This window comes from Nipponia nippon, unplaced genomic scaffold (assembly GCF_047370975.1).
Source record: "Nipponia nippon isolate SJK-2023a ecotype South Korea unplaced genomic scaffold, ASM4737097v1 scaffold_1, whole genome shotgun sequence".
Lineage (NCBI taxonomy): Eukaryota > Metazoa > Chordata > Aves > Pelecaniformes > Threskiornithidae > Nipponia > Nipponia nippon.
Genome location: NW_028262290.1, coordinates 42,373,593 through 42,395,704, shown reverse-complemented (window position 1 = coordinate 42,395,704; position 22,112 = coordinate 42,373,593). Strand labels below are relative to the sequence as shown.

The window sequence follows — 22,112 nt, the reverse complement described above, 5'->3', positions numbered from 1 at the left end:
GGAAGCCAGCAGCTGCTGGGACAGGTGGAGCCAGGCGGCCGGGAGCCGGGCAGGGAGCACCAGGCCGCAGCTGCTCCAAGCGAACACCACCTCCCCGATCAACAAAAGGGACTCTTCCCCGCTGGCAGCGAGGGGAGGCTGGAGAGCTTGGAGGAGCCTGGCCCCTGTCTCAGCTGTCCTCTCTCCCCAGCTGAGGCTCAGCAGAGACGGGAGCCAACCGCTCCAGAGGGGAGCGGAGAGCAGCGCCCAGGTGCAATGGGGGCAAAACTGAACGGCCTTTGCAAGAGCCCCAGTGTGGCCCTGGAAGCAAGTGGGGAGGAAGGAGAGCCTGTGTTTTTCTGAATGCACCGCAGGACAGGAGGGTGGGAGGGCAGGGAGGGGAGAAGGGGATGCGCCTCCTCAGCGTCTGCATTTTACGAAAGCTTCGGACTGAGATTTCCGTTTGAAACGTGTACACAGAGTACCTCTTTGTCTACGCCTCTTCCTCCCTCCTCCCCAAAACTTTTCCCTTGTCTTTACAAGATGAAACACTGGCACACCAAGATGGAAATCTGCTGCCTTTCAGCCCTATAGTCCTTCAATGGCAGGTTAAACTATGCTACTTTCTTTAAGCAGGAAGTTTTGTAAGACCACCTTTACTCCCCCAAATTCTATATGGAACCACTAACCTCTTTAAAGATACCCAGTAACAGAAAAGGTGTTTCTTTAAGGACTCTTATAATTTCAGATTTGTCTCTGACTCATTCCCACTCATGGAACGAAGCCTGGAGACATCAATTCCATGAGTGGGAACATGGACAGGTCTTCAAAGAATCAGCTTAATTTTATTTTCTGTCTCATAAGCGGCTTTCTAGCTCGTAAGTGAAAAAATGAAACAGTTGTTTGGAGACTTGAGACCAAAGTGTTTCTGCAATAAAAGTAAATGAAGACCAGTTCCAAAGACTTCAACAGAGCCACCAATGTAATCAAAAGGAGGGTCTGATTCACATCAAAGTTGTGATAAATTTGTGGATTGATTTTTCAATATATGCTTTAATTAGAATCTCATAATAAAATTGTGCTTTCTTGTAAACAAACACACTGGTCTACTATGCACATTGGCCTGAATATAGAACGAAATCTTGGTTTAGCCTAATCTCTCCTCACAAATGAAATCCTGGGAGAGAAAAAAAATCCAACCCACTCTACGCTTACACAGGGTGTACCTATACCACACGGGCACCTATACGAGACCTGCCGCACAGAGCCGACAGTGCACCAGCCGTGGCCCTCGCTGCATGGCTAAGGCCCCTATGATCTCAAGGGGTAAGAAAGGGCTACGGCCCCTTTCGCCTCCTTGCCAAATCCACACCTAGCCTGAGAGGGGCAGGCAGCATCAGCGGCAAAGGGCAAAGAAACTACCTCCTCTGCAGTCTGCTGCAGGGGAGTGTGGTTAATTTGACCGTGCCGGGTCCAGAGCTCAGCAGCAAGCGGCCTCCGTGCCCAGCCGGTGACAAGGGAAGCAGGCACAGCTGGTGGGATGTGGGGAGGGAGGGCGAGCTGCCGCGGGGAGGCACAACGGACAGAACTAGGACGGGGCTGTGGGGCCAGGGAGGTGCAGGGAGCACTGCATGGGGGTCGGGAACATCTCGGGACACGAGGATAGGGGTAAGCTGGTAACGCTGGGGGCAGGCGGGGAGGAACTGAATGTGCATCAGGCTGGGGAGATGAAGGGTCTTAGGCCATGCAGAAGGGTGATACGCAGGGTCTGATGGGAGGCCAAAAGCAGCGTTCATTGTGGGACAGCATATGAGGCTTAACTGTTAAATTAACAACTCTGACAACTTCTCATTCCTGTTCCCAATGCGATCGCACCTCAGGCTGGAGGCCATCCTATATTCAGGCCAATATAACATTACCGTTATCTTCTCCAAAACTTCAGGTAACCTAGTTGCTGTACCAGATGTAACTCAGAATGTTCTCATACATTAGGAATTCAGGTTTTGTTCCTCTATGAGCAAAACTAATTAAGCTGACTTTGAACTGTGTTTAAGTGTCCTTAAAAATGCATCATTAGAACAAATATAGTGTGGATCCAACCTTTAACAATGACAGTGTTTTATTAAAAAAACATGTACGCACTATTATCTCAGTACCATTTCTCAACAGATGAGGCAATTAAGAACTTCAGTATTGATCTCTGAATAGCAAATAACCACTTTCTTTTTTTTGTGGATATATAGACTGAGCAATGGAAATAAAACTTAAAGAAACACTGATCCTCAAATATTACACTTTCCAAAGACCAGCTGAAAGAATTTTATGAGTAATATTGCCTGTTTGTGTCTCAACATATTATCACTTAAAATCCTCATTCTTACTGGTGCTTTCACAACTGCAGGATGAATGATTATATGCAGTATCAAATATAACAAACACATTACACAAAAGCTCATATGTAGTACTATTTTTAAAGAAGCATATACTTAAAGCAGGATTAAAGCAGCCTCTGTTCAATGCACACCTGATGTTTGCCCACTAAAGTCCTCAGATTTTGGTCTTAACCAGTTCCGCTGACTCTTCTTGGAGGAAACCAGAATCCAGTACTTCCCATTTTTACTGGTCTGAAAAACAAAAGGAAGAATGGACTAGACTCCAGCGAAACCAGTATATTCAGAAAGGCTGGGATGCGGCAAGACCGGGGTTTGGAAAGAATCGGAAAGGAAAAGTTAAAAGGGATAGATCCAACCCATGCACAGAACATTATGTACTGTTAATTATAAACTGTAGGAATCAATCGGTCTTGCATTATCAGTAGCAATTATGCACTTCAATTTGCAGTATACTTACATCTTTTCAACTAACACTACGCTGGACAGTAACACATAGAGAGATAAAATGAGACAAAAGCAAAGGAGTTTTCAATAAAGTTAAAAACAAAACAAAAAAAATCCACAGACCACAAATAATTTAGAAATAATAGCGAAACATGTAAAATGCTGGGCCCAGACTTGAGGTTCTTACTCAGAAAGGACTGAATAAGAGAAGATTTCTGGATTAGGCCCAACTTTACTAGAACCTAATGCCTTCATTCTGCTTAATTATACAGGAAATAGCAGCTTAAAAGGTGACCTGTAAAGGAAAATAAAATTAATTTTAAAAAAATAATAAAGCCTCTTAATGATGTACATGCTACAGGTAAATCCCAATAGAGGGCAAGTCTAGGTGTGCCTGAGCAAATCCAGAGGGCCTTTCTGGAATTTCCCTTATATCTCCCTTTTCCCTGCCACCATCCTTTTGCAAATTTGCAGCATGTCTTCCTTTTCTTGCTAGAAGGCCTCCTGGATGACACAGGTACACGCGGAAAACATGTCCAGCGCCTCATTGTAAGGGGGAGGTTTATCGCCTCCAACCTTCCAGATACGTAAGGGCGAAGCCCTATACAGTACACATACCCCATGTGGCACAGCAGGCTGAAGGTATCTGGGCAGGAGCCCCGGAGTAAGGTAACATTTCCCCCCGCACATACCATTTTCCCTTCTCCCTTCCCATTCAGTCCAGTAAAGTATTCTTCCTTTTGGTACCGAGTTCAGCTTCGCACAGCCCCAGCCTCCTTAGCTGTTAAGCATGAACATGAGCAAACCGGCATCCTTGAACACCTATTAAAGGCAAAAGTGCTTCAGAGCAACCGACTGAAGCTCTCTGACAGCTGAGGAGCGTTTATTTGGGGCTTTGTACGTACAGGCAGGAGGCAGAAACAGCTCCAGTACTCAAAGAAAAAGTGAAAGCTTTGTTTTCAGCTAATGAGCAGGAGAGGGGGCACAACCCTCACCTCCTCTTTTGGAGGTTCCCAAATCACCTTGTTTCAGGGAGAAAATGCTGATGACTCCTCACTCCCTCTCCCACCAAGACCCTTATAAATCAGTTACCCTGTGATGCCTATCTCAGCATCTTCCACTATTGCAGCAGAAAGGAAGAGCTTCATTATCCAGATGTTTCTACTAACGTAGCTCACAATACATAGACAATATTTAAGACCAAGTCCTCACGGACTTAGTCCCTCCACTATTGGTATTTACAGACTATTTCCTGTTTGGAATAAAAAAACCAAATTCTATCTAAAATATTATAATGCCCTCTCAACAGTATTCAACATTTTCTTTTAAATGCTTATGGTGCTCAATTCTTACCACACATCTAAAGTCGCTCTAGCAAAAAGCAGATGCCTTCAGAGACAGGCCATTAGAGGCATGGAAAGACTATTGTATCAGGGCAACGGAAGCAACTGGAACAAGTAAATAAGCAAGATAAACACCAGATGTAGTTAAAATGCTGAAAAGAATGAAGGAGGAAGGTCAGGTACTCTTATTCATTACCTTATGAATATAGCAAAATCACAATGCCATGGATCCAGATGAGGGCAATGCTATACTTACAATTAGCTGGGATCTCAACTTCTACAAAACCATTATTAAGCAAAGAGCTTAACAACATACACACAAAAGGGGATAAGTTTGTATGAATAATGAAAACATCTGCTACATTTGACAGGATAAAGTGAAAACAGAAAATAAAAAAAATTCCTATGCTTTACGACAATAAATCAGGTATTGGATAAAAGACTTTTTCTTACGCACAGAATACAAAAGTTGTCCACGATAATGCTGATTTTTAGACCACCTTTCTCAGAAGCTTTTGGTGCTAGAAAATCTCTGAGGCAGAATACTGGACAAAGATGTACCATTCTTCTCATAACTGCGTATAGTTTTACTGTTATTAAGCCTTCTTCTCAACTAGATGAGACTAGGAACAATTTTTAACAAATAACAAAGCTCAAATTATTCTCCACGTGAAGTAGAGAAGCATCACGCAAAAAGCATTGTCATATGCACATGCCCAAAACCCACTTGGGAACTAGTACCAAAATATGACTTCTATTATTTGTCAGATTATAATTCTTAGAATTTATCAGACCTTCCAGTATCCATGAGGCACTAATTTTGCTAACTGTCCAAACACCCAGATAATTCCAGGTTAGACAGTATTTGAATTTCTACTATCTAAGGAATCAAAGAAATAAAAAAAAGTCCCCAAACCCTAAGATAAATAAGTTATTCCTGGTTTTAATATTAAAAAAGAGTAACATCCTTTTTTTCACAATTCACAGTTCATCTTCAAAAATGTGAAAAAATAGCTGCACTTGAAAAAGTTTTAAAACATTATTTGATGTCTAAACGAAAAGGATAATGAATACATTACACAAATACAACCAATAATCCTCCTCCTAACCTGCATTTCATGCTTTTCTTAAGAGTGCCCAAGCACAATAAAGGAAAACACCAGTTTCATGGTTATTTTCTTTCAAAATAAGAAAGCAATAATGAGAACCCAGTATTGAGAACAGAGTAACTGTCATTGCACCTTGTATAGAGAACAGTGAATGTCACTTCAATTCCTGAAATTAATCACTTTTAAACCAGAGGAGGGGTCCTAGAAACATTAGTCATAAGAATGGTGGAACTGATTAATAGTATTACAGAGTCATCCCGGGTTTTAAATATTTCTTTAAGGAAACAAAATGAAAAGCGGTTACTTACCCTATGGAAACTGTGATTCTTTAAGAAGTGCTGTCCACACAGATCCCAGGTGAGCATGCACTCACATGAACAGGATCAAGGTCTCTGACGACAGTAATGTCCATCCAGGCTGTGCCTGTGAACCCTCCCGACCGCTACCGGCAGTGGTGTAAGGCAAAGGGCTCCCGAACTGCGCCACGTACATCATCCCAACACCTAACGCGGTCTGCAGCAACGGCAGCTCCCAGCTCTGCTCTTCACTCACGCTGTGGGGCAAGAGCAATTACATGTGCCACTGCCACCAACGCGCTGCCTTGGGAAGTGGCAACCTCCCTCTTCAGAGGCTGCTGTAGCCCTGCCGCTCCCAAATCTGTGCTCCTGTCTCAGGGTTTTAGATGCTGATGTGAGGGAGCTGGCAAAGTGTGTTGTGGCTGATGAAAGGGAGCAGGGCCATGGGAGAGAAATATGTGGGCAAGAGTTGATGTCCCAGCCGGGAGCACCGTGTGAGGATGGGAAAGCTGAAACACAGACTGGCATCCTGGTTTGGGAAGAAGGAGGATGAACACGTGCAGCCCAAAGAAGCCAGGAGCTGCTGCTGCTCAGGGCGGTGATGGAGCAAACTAAGCTGAGGATGGCCCAATCTAACCTCTCTCAGGTTTGCCAACAGTAAAGACTTCTTCAGAGCAAAGGACAAGAGATCGCCTGTGGTGCCTCTACGGAGAACGTGCCTGGAACAGCCACAATTACTGTAGTGTAGACAACCATTTTTCTTCTTCTCTGTATCAGGTGACTAAAAAAAGTACTGACAGAGGAAACCTACTCTGTCCAAGCAGTCAGGGATAGCTGGGGGAGCTGAGTTGGAGGAAGCATCAGCAAGAGAGTCAGTATAGCCACTTACCGTGGCTCAGAAGAGCCAAAGTGACAGTCAGACAGCACCTCCACTACAGAGCAGCAGAACGAACTACAAATCTCAGAACATCTGCCCCTCAGCCAGGGCTGTTAAAATTGTGCAAATGTTGCCAGAGCTCCTGAAGATGAAGGAATCTACCCCCGGGTTAAGGCAACCAAAGAAGGAGCACCACTTAGCCTCCTCCTGCTTTTCTTGTGCTGTGGGCTTACATGCAAGTCTCTCCCTAGGCAGTTCAGTTTGTGGAGGTGCAGATTTAACCCTCCTTCCTTCAGACACCTCTGCTGGGACAGTTGTTAGAAGGAGCTGAGGGTGTAAGTGGCAAAGAACCTGCACCACTCCAGGACAGCACACTGCAGCACTGTAAGGCTCAGCCATCCTTCCTGGATCATCAAGGATCAATCTGCCTACTGCACACTTGCACTGACTTCGGAGCGAGTGGTAGGTCTGACTGACTGTGCAGAAAAATGCTGGACTTTTTGCAGCAGAAGACTCCTCTCAAAGTAGCTGCAGGTAGCAGAAGGTCTAGCTGCCAACCCGGGACTTCCAGTGGTCCCTCTTACAGAGTATTAGCTTTCAGTAAGGGAGGATCTCAGCTGGAGAAGTTGATCCCATCAATGGAAATAGTCAAGCAGGTAAGAAAAATCCATTGTTGTTGAAGTACTGATGACTTCTGGCATGCCTTTCTCTGTGTTGAATTAAAATCAGTCTTCTGAGTGATGCAGAGGTCTACATCACTGTTCGTGGCAGGCCATCTGATCCACATCTTATTTGAACAGCACGTCACTCTAAAGGAGACAGCCAGCGAAACCTGTTCACCTTTGCCCACGTTTAGAAGGAGAATCCTGTCTTTGGTAGGAAGATGCTGATTCTCCCCCATTTGTTCTTGGCTGGATGGGGCCAGAGGGGGAAAGGGGCAACAAAAGGAGGTGATTCTCTGTAGCCCAAGTTCTCCTACATCTGGAAGCTCAAGCTGAGGCTTTGATGCTGAAGGACAAGAAAGAGGGAAAATGGGCATTGCTGGGGTGAAACCATTAACCAGAAGGTAGGTTTGACCAGGGAGCCTGCCTAGGCCAGGAGCAGCTTGTGCCTGCACCTTCACAAAGTGATACTTCATTTAATTTTCTGCCTGTTTTACTGTGCAATTTGGAAGAGATTTGAACAGCAAGCAACATGTACCCACATGTTTCTGCCCTACGCAATGAAGACACCTGGCACGACTGTCTATAAACACGGCACTGCACAGATCTCAACCCCCAGAGCTCTGCCTCCAGCCATCGTGGCCTTTCATACAGCAGGCAGTGAGAGGGAGAGCCACCAGGTACGCTACCTGACAGCAGCTGGGAATCTCCCAGGGTTTTACAGCTCCTGTTCTCTCACAAGCTGACGGAGAGATGTGAAAAGACAAAGAGGTCCATGCTGAGGCCCCCGGGGCACGAGATGGCATTGAGAGGTAAGTGAAGCCGCTTGGCCTTTTGCATTTTTGGGCAACAGTTATTGTAAATAACTGGTTCAAAGATGTAGGCACTGGCCCTACCATACAGCAGTGTTTCATATAAGGGGAGCACCTGCACATATGCAAACTAACCACAAAAGAACAGGTAGACGTTTTTTGGTTTGTTTTTTTTTATATACAAGGCTGTATTTATCTTATCTTGAACTTCAGGACTTCTCCTTATAGCAGGCAGCTGAGTTCAGAGAAATCCTTCTCCATGGATTCAAGCTCTAGCCTACAGTATAGAGGACTGGCCAAGGGAGCATGGTAGGACAGCAGCAAGAGCACGTACAGGCTGCAGGAAGACACAACCAAATCCAAGCATGCAGCAGAACTGCCTGTGAAAGCTGCTGCAGGAAAACGGAATGATGTGGGCAAAACAGTGAAAATATCTATCCAGCGATCTTAGGTATAAACATAAGGATGACTTAGAGATAATAACACATAAGACTTTACCCCTTGGGGAAACAGCCTAACATTGAGAACATAATGAATTAACATAAGCACTGAAACTAAAACCAGGCAACCATTGTAGTCTGCTGTTAGTGACAGCACATTACTAATATCTCCTGTGTGCAGAACAATGATTATGCTGCAAAGAGTATTATATAGGAGGTAGAAACATACAAGAATTAAGATATTTCATCACTTCAAAATTTGAACAAAGTCATCGTCAGTTTTTTTTGGAAAACATCCACAAAACAGAGAAACTTACTGAAATTGCATAAAGTTGAACAAGGGAAAACCCTGATCCTTTCAAACTAGTGTGAAATATGGGTAGCAAGGGGAACAAATGCACTAAAATGATTAAGCCCATTTTTTTTTTCTTCTGGGCAGTAAATATACAGATTCCAATAGTAAACACATAGGTTCAACTAGTAAACATTTGCTAAATATACATACCTTTTATTAATTAAGGAGCATTTGGAGGAAAAAACCACTAGGTTGCTGTGGTACAGTAACCACTATACAGAAACAGGTATTTATATAGATTTGACTATTAGATACAACATGGTTTTTTTTTCATGATCATAAGACTTCGCAATTCTTGAAAGCTGTACTACAGTCATAAAATTTGGACAACCAGCTTTTTAATTTTAGAAAATAACTCATTCTTATAATATGCTACACTAGAAAGAGTATTACATAACCTTTTTCAGAATATAGAAGAAAAATTATATCATGCCTGCCTTTTTTTTTTTCTTCTTAGGTTTCTGGAAAAGTAGAACATGAACTTACCAATATTTATTTTATCATGACCTAATAGTCTGTAATTTAAAGAAAAAAAATCACAATACTATCCAGCATCTCTTTGTGGGCTTTCCATGTTTCAAATTACTTAGGTCCACTTTAAATCTTGAGAGCTCAGTTTTGGTTACTAAATGTTCCAAAGGATTCCTGATTTTATACTAAATTAAAGGAAACAAGAGCTGCCTAGAGTTAACCCATCTGATGATTGTGGTTTTATGGGCTTTTTAAGAATCTCTATGGCACTGCATAGATGTTTTTCTAAAAACTTTGGAGAGTGATACAAATAACGTTGATACTGTAATTACTGTTAGAACGCCTAAAACCTGCAAAAGTGCTTTCACGTATTTTGGAATCACCCCCCCCCCCCCCAAACCCCCCAAGAATAATCTGCATCCATTTTTAAAGTGATGATGCTTCTGTGAAAGCAAATTTTGGTTACTACTTAATCTGCATATAGGACCATGACATTTTAATAATAAAATCAAAAGCAAATCCTGCGTATGTACAAGTAAACACAAACACACATCCTAAAGGTGCCTATGAGATTATACACTAATATGATCAGGAATTAATTGATGTTCATAAGGAACGTTATTTTTCTTTGTCCCAAGACATCTTAAAATGAGACTAGGTGCGTGAGCTAGATTAACGGTACATCTAGGTCAGTATTCTGCCTCCAGTAATAGCCAAAAGGACAGTACAGGTCACGAACGTGTGATATTTCTCACTGATACTCTTCTGATCTCCAGCTACTTTGATGTCAGGGATTTCATGAACCATATGTGGTTTCTGTAAGTTTAGCAACTTGCAGCAGCACGTCACCCTTCCAAGCAATAGTCCACGCTCCCCCTGGAAACTGTATCAGTTTCTAACATCTACAGCATACTTTTGAAAAGTCATCCCACAGGTCTCTCCGATTTTATCGAGAACCTCTTCCTTTTGAAGGCTCTGAATCTGCCTTCCCTCCTAACTGTGTATGTTCTTGTTTTGAAAGGCAGTGGTTGAAAGGCAGTCTGCCTCTTCCTTCCTCTGCAGATCTTCATGGCATTGCCCTCGATTCATTCCTTTCCCAGACCAAAGTCCCAGTTTACAGAAGTGTTCTTCATATGGAAGCCACCCCATGTAGCTCATCATCCTTGCTGACCTTCTCTAAGCCTCTTCCAGTTCTAATAAATCCCTTCTGAGATGAAGGCTCCAGAAGCGCACACAGCACTCAGGAGGCAACTGGACCATACACTCTTGTAACGACATTCTCAATTTTATTCTGTGTTTCTCTCCCCTAACATTTGGATTGTGTTTTGGTGACCGATGAGCTCATTATCTCACAGAATCACCAATCACAATCCCCAAATCTTAATCCTCAATGGTAATGCTCAGCTTAAACTCATAACCTTACACATAATCAGGATTGTTCTGCCTGGTGCTCCTCAGTTATCCTCATTTATCTACGCTGAATTTCATCACCCATTTTGTTGCACAGTCCTCAGCACTTTAATGTCCTTCTACTGTTCTCCACAGCTGGCTCTCTTCATAGCAAACTTGCTCACCCAATTGCTCATCCCCTTACTGATACCATTTACAAATGTGACGAACAGTACAGATCTCTCTGGAACGTAACTGGGACCCTCCTTTAATTGAGAAGTGACCTTCTACTTCCACCCTTTGATCCTACCTTTTAATCTGTCATTACTTGTGCAAAGACCTTCCCTCTTACATTATGGCTCCTAAGTTTCCTTAAAAAGCCTTTTTGATAAAGTTCACTTTGATTTCTGAACCAGAACATCTTTAATTCTTGCTGATGCCTCCAAAGAACTCCAACTCCCTAAGACAGGACTCTCTTACAAATGCTGCTTTGACTTTTCCCACATAATCATACCTACCCAGGTGGCCATCAATGCTATGTCTTATTATAGAACCTACCAAAATTGCCTGGTACAGATTTCAGATTTGCCTGGTGCAGGCCTGCCTGGCCCAGACCACCCCTGAAACCATGATCTTACACACTTAACATTTCAGAAGATTTTTCTCAACTGTAATACTTTAGGATGTACCATTTAAACAACAGAATTAGGTTGCAGAGCACAACTAGATAGGATAGGAAGCTACAAGTTTTACTTTTTGAGACAGTGATCTAACTTGAATCGTAATGCAAGGTGTTTTTAACAGTTTCGGTACTCGGCCAAGTAAAAGGATTTCTGGTGCTCTGGTCTGCTAGGTGGAAATCACAATGACACCAGTGAACTCAAGATAAACTCCACTCGTATATATCACCACACAACATAACCCTGTGCAGCTAGTGACCTCTGCTCAGTCAGAGAGAGACGGTCTGAACTGGAACAGCACAGAAAAAAGCAGCCACCAGTCACTCCACTCTCTGCTGTGCTCTCATTTAAGCTGAAAAAGTAAAACTTACCAAAAAGCTCAGTAATTTCACTCGAAGGTCTGCTAGGCAGACAGCACAAAGGAACCGCCAGAAGGCAGCGACAGGTTTTAAATAGCAAAGTCTGTAAAATAAGCACGGACTAGAAGTCAGAAAACATGGGACTACAATAATCCGACCAGTGATTCATCGTTTGGGCTTGGAGAAATCCTCTACCCTACCACAATTTCTGTCTGCTACTAAAAAAAAAAAAAAAAAAAAAAAGGAATATACTTACCCATCTTGCTAACACAAGCTCAAATAAGAGGGGCAAGGTGGTGGGAAGAAGTCTTTGAAAACTTGCGATACCACATAGAAGCTGAAGTGACTGCAACAGGACAAGACCCTTCACAGGAGATTTAGATTTGCCTCATGAGGTTAGGTTAGATGGTTGGGAAGCTCACATTTGGGACAAAATGACAACTCGTGAAGACAGAAATGAAGTGACTGAAAGAAAGGGTAGTCTCCCCAGTACATATGCTGCATCCCAGGTGTAGGTGGTAACTCTACACGGCTGTCCAAAGAACGTAGCAGAAGCCCAGTCCTGCCCTGAATCACGCTGCCTGAATAACACTGCCTGGGGGCAAAAACTGTGACAGGGTTTAGCATTGATTGTTTCGTAACCTTAGATTTTCATATGATTTATTGAAGCTATTCCAATTAAAACACTGATCCTGGTTGCCCCGCCTCCTCTGCCTCTTATCCCAGCCCCCAAAAGAAAGGCAACAAGTAAGAAAGAGTGCCCGGTTTCCAAGCAGCCACTAATCTTCCAATACACTCTGCAGTCATGGAACTGCTGTGCTATCTGAAAAGAAAATACTTCGTAGGTTATTGTAACTTTAAATAAAAAGTGTCATGTTAAGTCATGATGGCCTTTGCTACTACTGCTACAACTGTGATGCTGGATGATTGTATCAATGACCTTATGAGTTAAAACACAAAAGCCTTAGGAAAGGATAACTAAAGATGCAGAATACTTAGGGTAATACCAAAGCAAATCCCTCTTCAAAGCTGTAATCAGCGAGCCTTTCAGAACCTGCGCAGCGCAGACACTGCACGTACTTCTGACTCTGTTCATACATACCAGCTTTGTCTATGCAATAATGTTAGCATACACCTCATCAGCTTACTCTGATTACAGTAACTTCAGAGTGTTTGCGTGCCATTTTGCTATGAGAACATCCTTGTTAACGGGGCAAGTACGTAGCTCTGCATTTGTTCCCATCTCCCATTTGGCGTGTTGAGCGGTTCATTTACAGTGCTCTGCTTCAGTTTGTCATGCAACGCAATTTGGGGTGCACATCTTAAGAATTCTGAGATGTGATGCCAGATTAATGAACAATTAAAAGCAGTCATGCATGATTTAGAGCTACACGACTGAACGCAGCAGAGGGAGATGAAACCAGGCAGTTAGTATGCAGAACAGTCACAATTTTTTGGATTCAGGTGAGTGGCAGCAATGACTAGTTTCAGGCAGCAAAGGCAGAACCTGCCAGAAGTCCACACAGGTTCTGCCCTGGAGTTGCACGAACAGAAAACCAAGCTCCTGGGAGCTCCTGTCAGCCTGATGAAATGTCACAATGATGTAGTCACCAAACAAATTTACCGTTAAATTACAAGGTAATCAGCTTGTTATTGGCAGGGCAACCAAGTCAGGAAGGCTGACAGTAGCATGAGGAGGTTTCTCTATGTCTGTCAATGCACAGGAGGGCACAGATAGCTTTGAAGGGATAGGGTTCCCTACTTGCACAGAAGTGGTGAGACGCATACCTGTTGCCCTGCTCTACCCCAGATCCACCTCCCAGACACACAGGCTTAAGACTTTATCAACACAGTGGCATATTCCTTCACAGTCCTACTGGACACAGTTTATCACAGTAGGCGTTCACCAATACTAATAATGGGTGGTCTACGATGAAAGACCTGTGTCCTGCAAGGTAATTTTCGTTCTCCACAGTTCAAGACACCAGGGCATTTAAGAGCTCTCCTCCTTTCTTTCAAGTAACTTAGTGGACTCTGCTTCCCTGATTTCCAAGCCTACATTAAGTGATGGGAGAAAAACACATGCAAGACTTGCCTTCAACAGCTGCAGACTGCCAGTGGGGCAGGCTTCCAGAAAGGTGGAAGGAAGATGGAGACAAAAAAGATGGAGTAAAAACAGTCTTATGACTGTATGGTATGCATCAATATTTTGTGCACATTATGGGAAAAAATCCTGGAGGGCAGAAGGGAACATGAAATGGAGATGCTTTTGTGGGTCCTGGAGAACGTATTCCTCTAAGTGCTCTCCAACAAGACGCTTGAGCTCCTTTCATGCTGTGGGAAAGGAGCTGTAGGCTAGCAAAAAATTTGCAATCAAAAGGTATGTTTTAGTTTAATTTTATTTTTAAAAAGTTGTGAAGAGATGAGTTTTACAATAGTCACGTGTTCAATTATTTTTCAGACAGGTGTTTAGAAAATGAATTTATTTACTGATTTAGCTGATGGTGCTTTTTCAATGAAAAAATAATGACCTTAAAAACAAAGTAGGTTGTGCAAGGAGTGCTCTTCTAGATGATGTACACAAGATCCTGAATACTGTCAGGCAACATTTCTAATTAGCTCAACTGACATAGTGGTCTCAATATGGAACATCTTCTACGTTTTACAGGGTGTTGGAGATAATGTGCTTGACCAGTGTTTTGTTACAACTGTTTATGTTTAGCACCTTTGTATTGCCTGTTTCTTGACCCCTTCCAGAACGGCATAATCCATTTCAATCTTCTGGTAGTTCTCCAGGAAACCCTCCTTTCACCACTCTGCCTTTGCAACCTCCTGCTGAGCTGAGCTGACAATTTCAAGGTTCAGATCCACCTTTCGTATATCTTCTGAAATCTGATGGCTATCTTTTAGCTAATAATTCCCCTCTTCATATGGGCTGCAGCTTTTTTATGTGCTAAGAGAAATCAGAAAAAATAAAGATGTTACTCGTCACCCCACTCATTACAAATTCTATTTTAATACTGCTAACTAGTTTCTTCCCTCATGATCACATTCAATTTCTTTTCCCCCAACTTTTCTTTTCACTGTGTTCCCTTCAAAACTGCAAGATGCCTTCCAAATTACTTCCACATACTACATATGCTGTTGTAGGTTTTTCTGGGACATAAGTAATGGGGTAAGTTGTTTGCTATTGTTTCAAAACGTGAAATGGTCAGACACTGTTGGATAGGCATGAGTATAAAGGGTTCTGCCTTTGGTTTTTTTTTAAAGAAAAAACCAGTAGGCATTACATTTGTAACAGCACACATGTGCAACTAGCTGTCCGCATGCTGAAGGATATTACTCCCTTGCAAATTCCTGGGGTGCTTAAGGGCTTCATTTATAAAGACAACAGGCAAACTGCGATAATACACTGAAAGGCTACCTATCGACAAGTTTCATCCAGAAGTGCTAGAGGAGCATTTCCTTAAGGAAAAAAAAAAAAAGAGGGAAAAAAAGGAAAAAAAAAAGGAAAAATCCCAACACCACCTTTACCTGCAATGTTCGTGTCAAACCTCTCTCCCACACACTCTTTTCATTCTTATAAATTACTGTAAAATACACTGCAAAATCACGCAAATTCTGCCGCAGTTGTTACGTATACACAAGCTCACTCTACTAAATAGAAGTTTTAGAACAGCAAAGCAGTTCAAAATTCCTTGTGTACTTCACCCTCAGCAAAGATTGAGCACGCTAATGAAACTCCGTGACAGCACAGCTTTATATTTGAGACTGCATTAAGATTTATAAACACTCTGAGCATGACTAAGGTCTGGAGCAGGGGGGCAGCATAACCAAAGCTGGGGAAGGCTGTGATTAGCGAGAAGGAAACGAGAGGAGATCAAATCAGCTGAGAAAGGAGGCAGAAAAGTGCAACTCGTGCCTGGGACTTGGCACAGCAAAGAAATATACCGTTAAAGCTTTAAAGTGAGACTGATGAGAGGGTGCCATTTTGGGGAGGGGAGCAAGAGTAAAAAAAATTAAAAGGCAATATGAAAAATGCAAAGGCGTCAAAAAGTGTGTTCAAGAGCCTCTGCATTTGTGCAGTCAGGTACTGGAGAAAGCCCTGAGTCAGCAGCAGGGATGCGACAGATGACACTACTGGGAGGAAGGCAAACCAACGCTTGTTAAACTGAAGGACACATCGCAGGGGCAGGGGTACAGGCAGCAGCAGGAGGATACACAGGGTCCCCTATAACACCATCCGCCCTCTCCATCTGCGCATCCCCGCAAACACGCCGTTCCCTCCAGCCTTCCAGCTCTTTCCCCTTGCACCCACATGAGGAGCTGAGCTCCAGGGAGCGTGGAGGTGAGCCGTGCTGTGGCTCTGGCTCAGCTGGGACAAGCATGCTCCTTGCTGTGTCTAGTTGGGCTGGGCTGCTTCGTGCCTTCCCCGCAGCCCCAGGGCTCCCCAAGGCAGGCAGGGAGCGGGTAGCGTGCTCCCTAGTGACATCGGCACCGAGAGCAGGGCCACCTCTCTCCTGGAGATCCCCAGGCTTCCCAAACAGGGCAAGGTAGCTACAGGACAGAGCTGCAAAGACTTGGGCAGTGAGGATAACTTGATGCCGCTCCTCATGGGATGGATCTCTTATGCAGAGGGTAGAGAGTGCAGAGAACAAGGGGAAGGAAAAGACATGGAGGTAACAAGGGAGCTGACACACTAAAGTTTCTGAGAAGTCCTTCAGTACAGCAGGACTGATAACTAGGCAAGGGTAGCTGAGTGAAGACTGAACAGAATTTGCTGGATTTGACATACAAAATTTTGGGGTGGGGGATACCAACAGCAAAGGTTGTTACTCTGGGTGAGAGGGTAAGAGAAATTAAGAGATGTAGGGATAGTAGCTGGAGTGCAGAAGTTCAGAGGTGGCCAGTGAGTGTCAGTGCATCTGGGTGGACAAGGAGCCCACAGCAAATAAATATAACAAGAGTCTGATCTAAGTTTGAGAATGGATAAATTAAATGGCAAGGGGAAGGCTGCTACCTGAGCCAGAGAGCTCCGCTCCAGAAAAAAGTAGTTTAAACCCTCCTGTGAAGTTATTGTGCAACTGGGCATGCAATACTTACTGGATCATCTTCCTCCTCCAGCCTCTGCAGGATCTTGTAGCCGTTTCTTGGGTATTGTTCACGTCTGATGAGTCACAGTGCTTGCAGCAGGCCCAGGCCCAGCTGGACATTATGGCATAGGTGAGGCTACTGACCTTTATTTGCTGGGTTTTTACCCGGTTACCTCGGGCCTCTGCTGTGGCACTGCGCACCATCCAGGGGGAAAAAAAAAATAAATCACTCCTGGATTCAGTGGCAATGTCACTTGCGAAACCACAGCCCAGAGCACGTATGAGGGCACTGATCAAGAATCCCGTTGTGTTTCTTTGTCTTCTGCTACATCCTTTGTGGCCTTTTGTGTTGATTCATCCCCGAGGCCGGGTCCAGGTGCGCTCTCTCACTTTCGTTTATGTGGGCAGTGACCTGTACCTGTCCATCCCATAACGATTCGTATCTCAGTAGGGTCAGACATATATCAATCAGAGGCCACCAGAGCCTTGGCAGACTCTTCAAAACTAATCAATCGTTACAATCAACTTGCTTACAACCCCCGCCTCAAAAAGCAGCACTCTTGGCTACCTGCCAACATGTATGGAGCATTTACCTCCAGTCAGGATGATCCTGGAGTAAAGAAGGACATAGGTAGTGAGCCAGGTGGGAAGAAATACAAACTCCAGCACATTATAAGCAATTAACCCAAACAAACCTTAGAGTGGAAGCTAACTCACTGCAACAAGCATTTACTGCACTTACTACAGTAAGCAGTCCTTTTTGATATAACTTCGAGAATTAAGTTCAGCACGGACACATGATGCTGTAAGAGGAACTGAAGTGTGTTCAAGTTAACATCCGACTGTGGACTAAGCCATACTAAATTGTTTGTGTTAATTATTTGCCAGTGATCAACACCCTAGACATTCTTTGTCACTACCTCCGTTTTAAGGTTCACAAAGAGACAATTCTACTTATTTTCTGCTTGAGTGAATCCTATGTTTCCATTCTTAGAAAAGCAAAATAGAAGTAAAAAAAGAAAATGAAGTAAATTTTGCATGCAGTTTCTGTTTGTTAGAGCAAAACTTTTTTCAAACATACAGGAAAAATACCATGCAGAAGGTAAAAAAAATCCCCACAATAGATTATTCCTTATCCTCTGCTTTCAAGAGACTAATACATAACACAAACGGGTTTGAGCACTTGTAGTAACTGTTTTCAAGCATACCTTCTCTAAGCCACTGAGATGCCAAAAGAATGGGTCAGGTGTACATGCATTTCAGATCTGCTAAGTCCTGGTCCCATCTCTCTCACGTACCCCTCTGCAATTTTGAGCAAAAGCAGCTCATATCTACTGCATATCAGCTAGTGCATTTTTATCAACCTCAAATCCTTGTTTAAATAAAGAAACAAAACCACTTAACTAAATCCAGCCTACCTCTCTGTCAAGTATGCCCCTCTCCTGCAACCTGACCCTACCATCCCTAGTTTCTAACGTGCAGCCCTAGCCACTCCGCTCTTGCAGATCCTCCACCGTCCATTAGCAATCACAGCACCACGCTCCTCCTTCAAAGGTTTCACTGCTCTAATGGCAAAACCTGAGGAATCACTTCAGCTCCTCACTGCAAAAGCCCATAGGTCGCTGTGCACTGTGAATCAAGTGTTAAAGCTGTTAGGTACAGAGGCTGTTCTTTATTTACAAAGGCCTGGATGTTAAGAAGACACCACTACAAACAGGAGGAGTATTTATTTACAGATATCATCAGCAATTTACAAGAAAATGTAACAAACAGGTCACACAGGAACAGCTGAAGCACTGAGTGGCTAACTGGACATTTCAGCTATCTTAATTCACTTCAGTATTGCATCAAATGCTGTAAGAGAGCGACAGATCACTAATGCCAAGTTAGTCATTTTCAGTAACAGTTCTCATGGAATTTTTTCCTTCTAAATAATCAAAACAATTGGTCATTGGGCCTTATAAGGAAAAGTGCCATACCAAACAGAATTTCATAAAATACAGCTGTTTTAACTTCAGTTCCCTCCAGCATATCTGCAGCACCTGAATTTTGGGGCTGCATTTTTATGGCTTTTTTTTAAACAAGATGACAAGATAAAACTATTAAAATCATTAGCAGTAGAGTAACTTGCTCAGATGGTCTCATCTGTTCTTAGGGCAGTGAGAGACATTCAATAAAACCACAGCATAGCAAATTTTAAACTACTAAACACCAACACTTTATTTTTTAACAGCAAAGTATTAGCCTGTGAGATTTACTGCCAGAAGGTAGCATACAGTTAGACAGACAAGACTTACATAGATAACTGGATCATCCAGAATAATAATACAATTTCAAGAGGGCTTCAGAAAAAATAATACCAACCCTCTTTTTTCAGGACAAAATCCAAACCAGCAGAGGGTTAAATAAGAGAGGACCTTCTCCTCTGTATCTTATGGTTATACCACCCCTTAAAGCATCTGATAGCAGCTAATATCAAGACAAAATACAGGACTAGACAGAACAGTAGTCAGAATTCCTGTGTCGTATCAGATCTAGAGAGGATAACACTTTTGTGAACTCCAAACAGCAGCCTCCCATCTCTCCAGAGCATCTTTTGAAACATGCAGTTGAGCTTGCCTCGAGTATAGCAAAGTATATGCTTTAAGACCTCGGGCACTGGGATACCTGCCAAGTCACAACAAATATGTATACATAATCTAATCTACTTAAATTTTGAGTGGAAACTCTGTGCCCTTTAGATATATCCCTCAAGGCTACAAATAGCATACTTGTTGGACAGGATGATGTTTCCCTGTGTAAGTAATAACTGAGCTCCTCTGGCATCTAACCACTCCTCCTGGCTTCTTCCAAAACCAAAGATCGGGGAGGGAGGAGTGATAAGGATGAGGGTGAGGAGGTTTGGAGATAGGGGCAAACGGAGATTAAGGAAGAGGAAACAGAGACAAATTATAGGTGGATTAGGAACAACAAGGATTTGTCAGTAAAACAGTCATAAGAAAGCAATCTTTTCCTCCTGACCCCCTTTCTCTGGCAGGTGACAAGTTGGTAAAAAATCCCCAAAACGGAGAATCCTGAGAAGAGGAGAAGGGGGCCTAAAAAGTGAAATGAAGCAAAGCAGAGGCAAAGCAGCAGTGTTAACAAACTGCAAGGCAACAGTCACTGTCCAACAGATTTGAATACAGAGAGGATTATTCACAGCCTTGGTATGGTCACCTTTTCTTAGGAAAAAGTGGCGAGAAAGAAAGCCAGTGAAATCCTTGGGAGCCTGTACAGGCTTCTACAGCTAAAAATAAAATTAACAAAACAAAAATCAAAACAGTTTCAAATACACACGAGTGTAAACAAACAGGGGCATATTTTGACAGCACAAAGCAGTAGTTAAATAATTGCATTGCCTTCTAAAATGAGGGAATATTACCATTTTTCTTTAAAAGCAGGTGACTATTGGGTTTGAAATTTCATACCGCACTTGTTTCTATGACCTATGAACCTCCTGTTAAGAAAAGCTAAACAACTGGATAAATTTTAATAAGAGATCTTTGCATTTGGACTCTAGAAGAAAAATTTCACTGGCAGCCTTACTTCCTACCGCTAAACAATCTCTTAAAATATGATATCTACTAATCCTTTAAAGTACTTGGTCTAATTGCACACAATAATGGACAGGCTTATCTGAAGCAGATCCAGTGTGGTCTACACTACTTGTTTTAGCAGGATTTTTTTTTCTTTACTTCTAACAGATAATGTTACAACTACAAATTTCAAACCGCGACTGCCCTGCTTACCCAGATCTGAGTACCAGAGGGCAGACAAGGGAGATGTGGAGACTCGAGCCCGTGCCATCAGTGTTTGTAACTGCACAAACAAGCAGTCTTTAAGAAAAAAGAAATACTTGTGAACACGAAGTGTGGATTCATGACCAGCTAACACTGGGTAATACAGTCTAACAGCACGGCATCCACCCAAGCTTTCTATCACTAAGAACACATGAGAAAGTAACACATAGAAACTCGGCTAGTAGAAATTACATTTCTTTCCTGCCTCGTATCATATCACATCACAGAAATCTGCCAGAGTAAAGAAAGGTATGCACCCCCTTCTCCTGCAGAGAGAGCTGGAAGCTCATCTTACTAACCCACACTCGTTACATATTATTGACCACACACAAAACACTTCTTTCTGACCTGTAGAGATGATAATCTTCCATCCCTCTCCCCAAACACACCGCTTTCTCCCAGCCCCACCAGTTAGCACAAGCTGCCACCACGACTAGTGCTGGGGGAAACATCTGCTAAAGGGCTGGATACAAAACGGTCAAAAAGAGCTAGGGTTATGTGAAGGAACGGCTAAGAAAAATGACACAACGCTACCAGAACAGGTACAATGGCCTCATGATTTCAATGTGGCCCTTTCTGAAATCATTTGTTTCCTTACCAAAGCAGAGGGGTGCTTTCAGAGGAGCCTGTACCCCAAATGGGAACATGAGAACATCTGAGACATCTGTATTTCAGTCTCATTGTTACCACAGTTATCACCAAAACTTTAAGGTTTGTACCCAAAAGGCTGTACTTGCAAAGACAAGGGCTGATACTTCCCTTGAACTACAGGGCCACAGAAACCAGCATTGTGAGACATCACCTTTTTTATTAAAAAACAAACAAACAAACAAAAAACCCAAACAACCAAAAACCAAACCAACCAAAAGTAAGACAAACCAAAACACTGAAGAATCACTCAGCATGGATCTAGCTATGGTACAGATAATTGCTGCCAGTTAACCTCAAGGCCTGATCCCTCATCAGATTTGATAGCTGCCTTGGCAAGCAGCTTCTGCAGTTACCTTCTCATCTCTGGACCCAATCCCAAAAGCAAAGCACCCACCCCCAGAACTATGGAACTCCACCTAAGCAAGCGCCTTGTTTACTGGGTCGACCATAGGCAGAGATAAACGTGCCCAGCCAACACCCCAAGCTGGCCAGGCACAAGCCACCTCCTCACTGGAGGCCGGGCTGTGTGGCGAAAGCAGTGCCAGGCTCAAGCGCCCATGAGCAGCTCGGAGGAAGCAGGTGACAGCTCTTGGCTAACGCTTTGGGATTGGAGATGGACACATCTGTCCAGCTGTCATGTTGAACAGAGCACAGGACAGCACTCTGTCAGCCTGTCCAGAGCATAGTTATTTTGAGCATGCCTCTGCACTGAAACCATTCAAGGTACGGTGCTTCTTCCTCCCTCCCTTTCCTTCTCGCACTGGTGCTTGTCTGGCCACAGAGTGTACCAGGCCAGAGAGCTACAACAGTCAAATGAACCCTAGAGAGCTAAAACGGTCAAATGAACCCTAGAGAAAAAATGCCGACCATTTCCGTGCAGTCTAAGTCTTTGGAGTCGATTAGTGCCAGTACAAGAGGAG

At 43.3% G+C, this 22,112-nt stretch overlaps 1 protein-coding gene across 13 annotated transcripts in view; it reads right to left on the bottom strand.

The window, feature by feature from the left end:
- Positions 1-22,112, bottom strand: part of PLAG1 (PLAG1 zinc finger) — a 55,930-nt gene that overhangs the window by 11,720 nt on the left and 22,098 nt on the right. For 5 of the 13 annotated variants that reach the window (XR_015703687.1, XM_087752948.1, XM_087753018.1 and 2 more), the window contains one exon: positions 2,504-2,603. The gene's annotated coding sequence lies outside the window, so the exon portion shown is untranslated. Of the gene's footprint in view, positions 1-2,503; positions 2,604-5,576; positions 6,839-11,621; positions 11,713-16,712; positions 17,121-22,112 lie in introns of those variants that run through there. The other 8 variants (XM_087752956.1, XM_087753028.1, XM_087752964.1 and 5 more) reach the window with 6 other exon arrangements.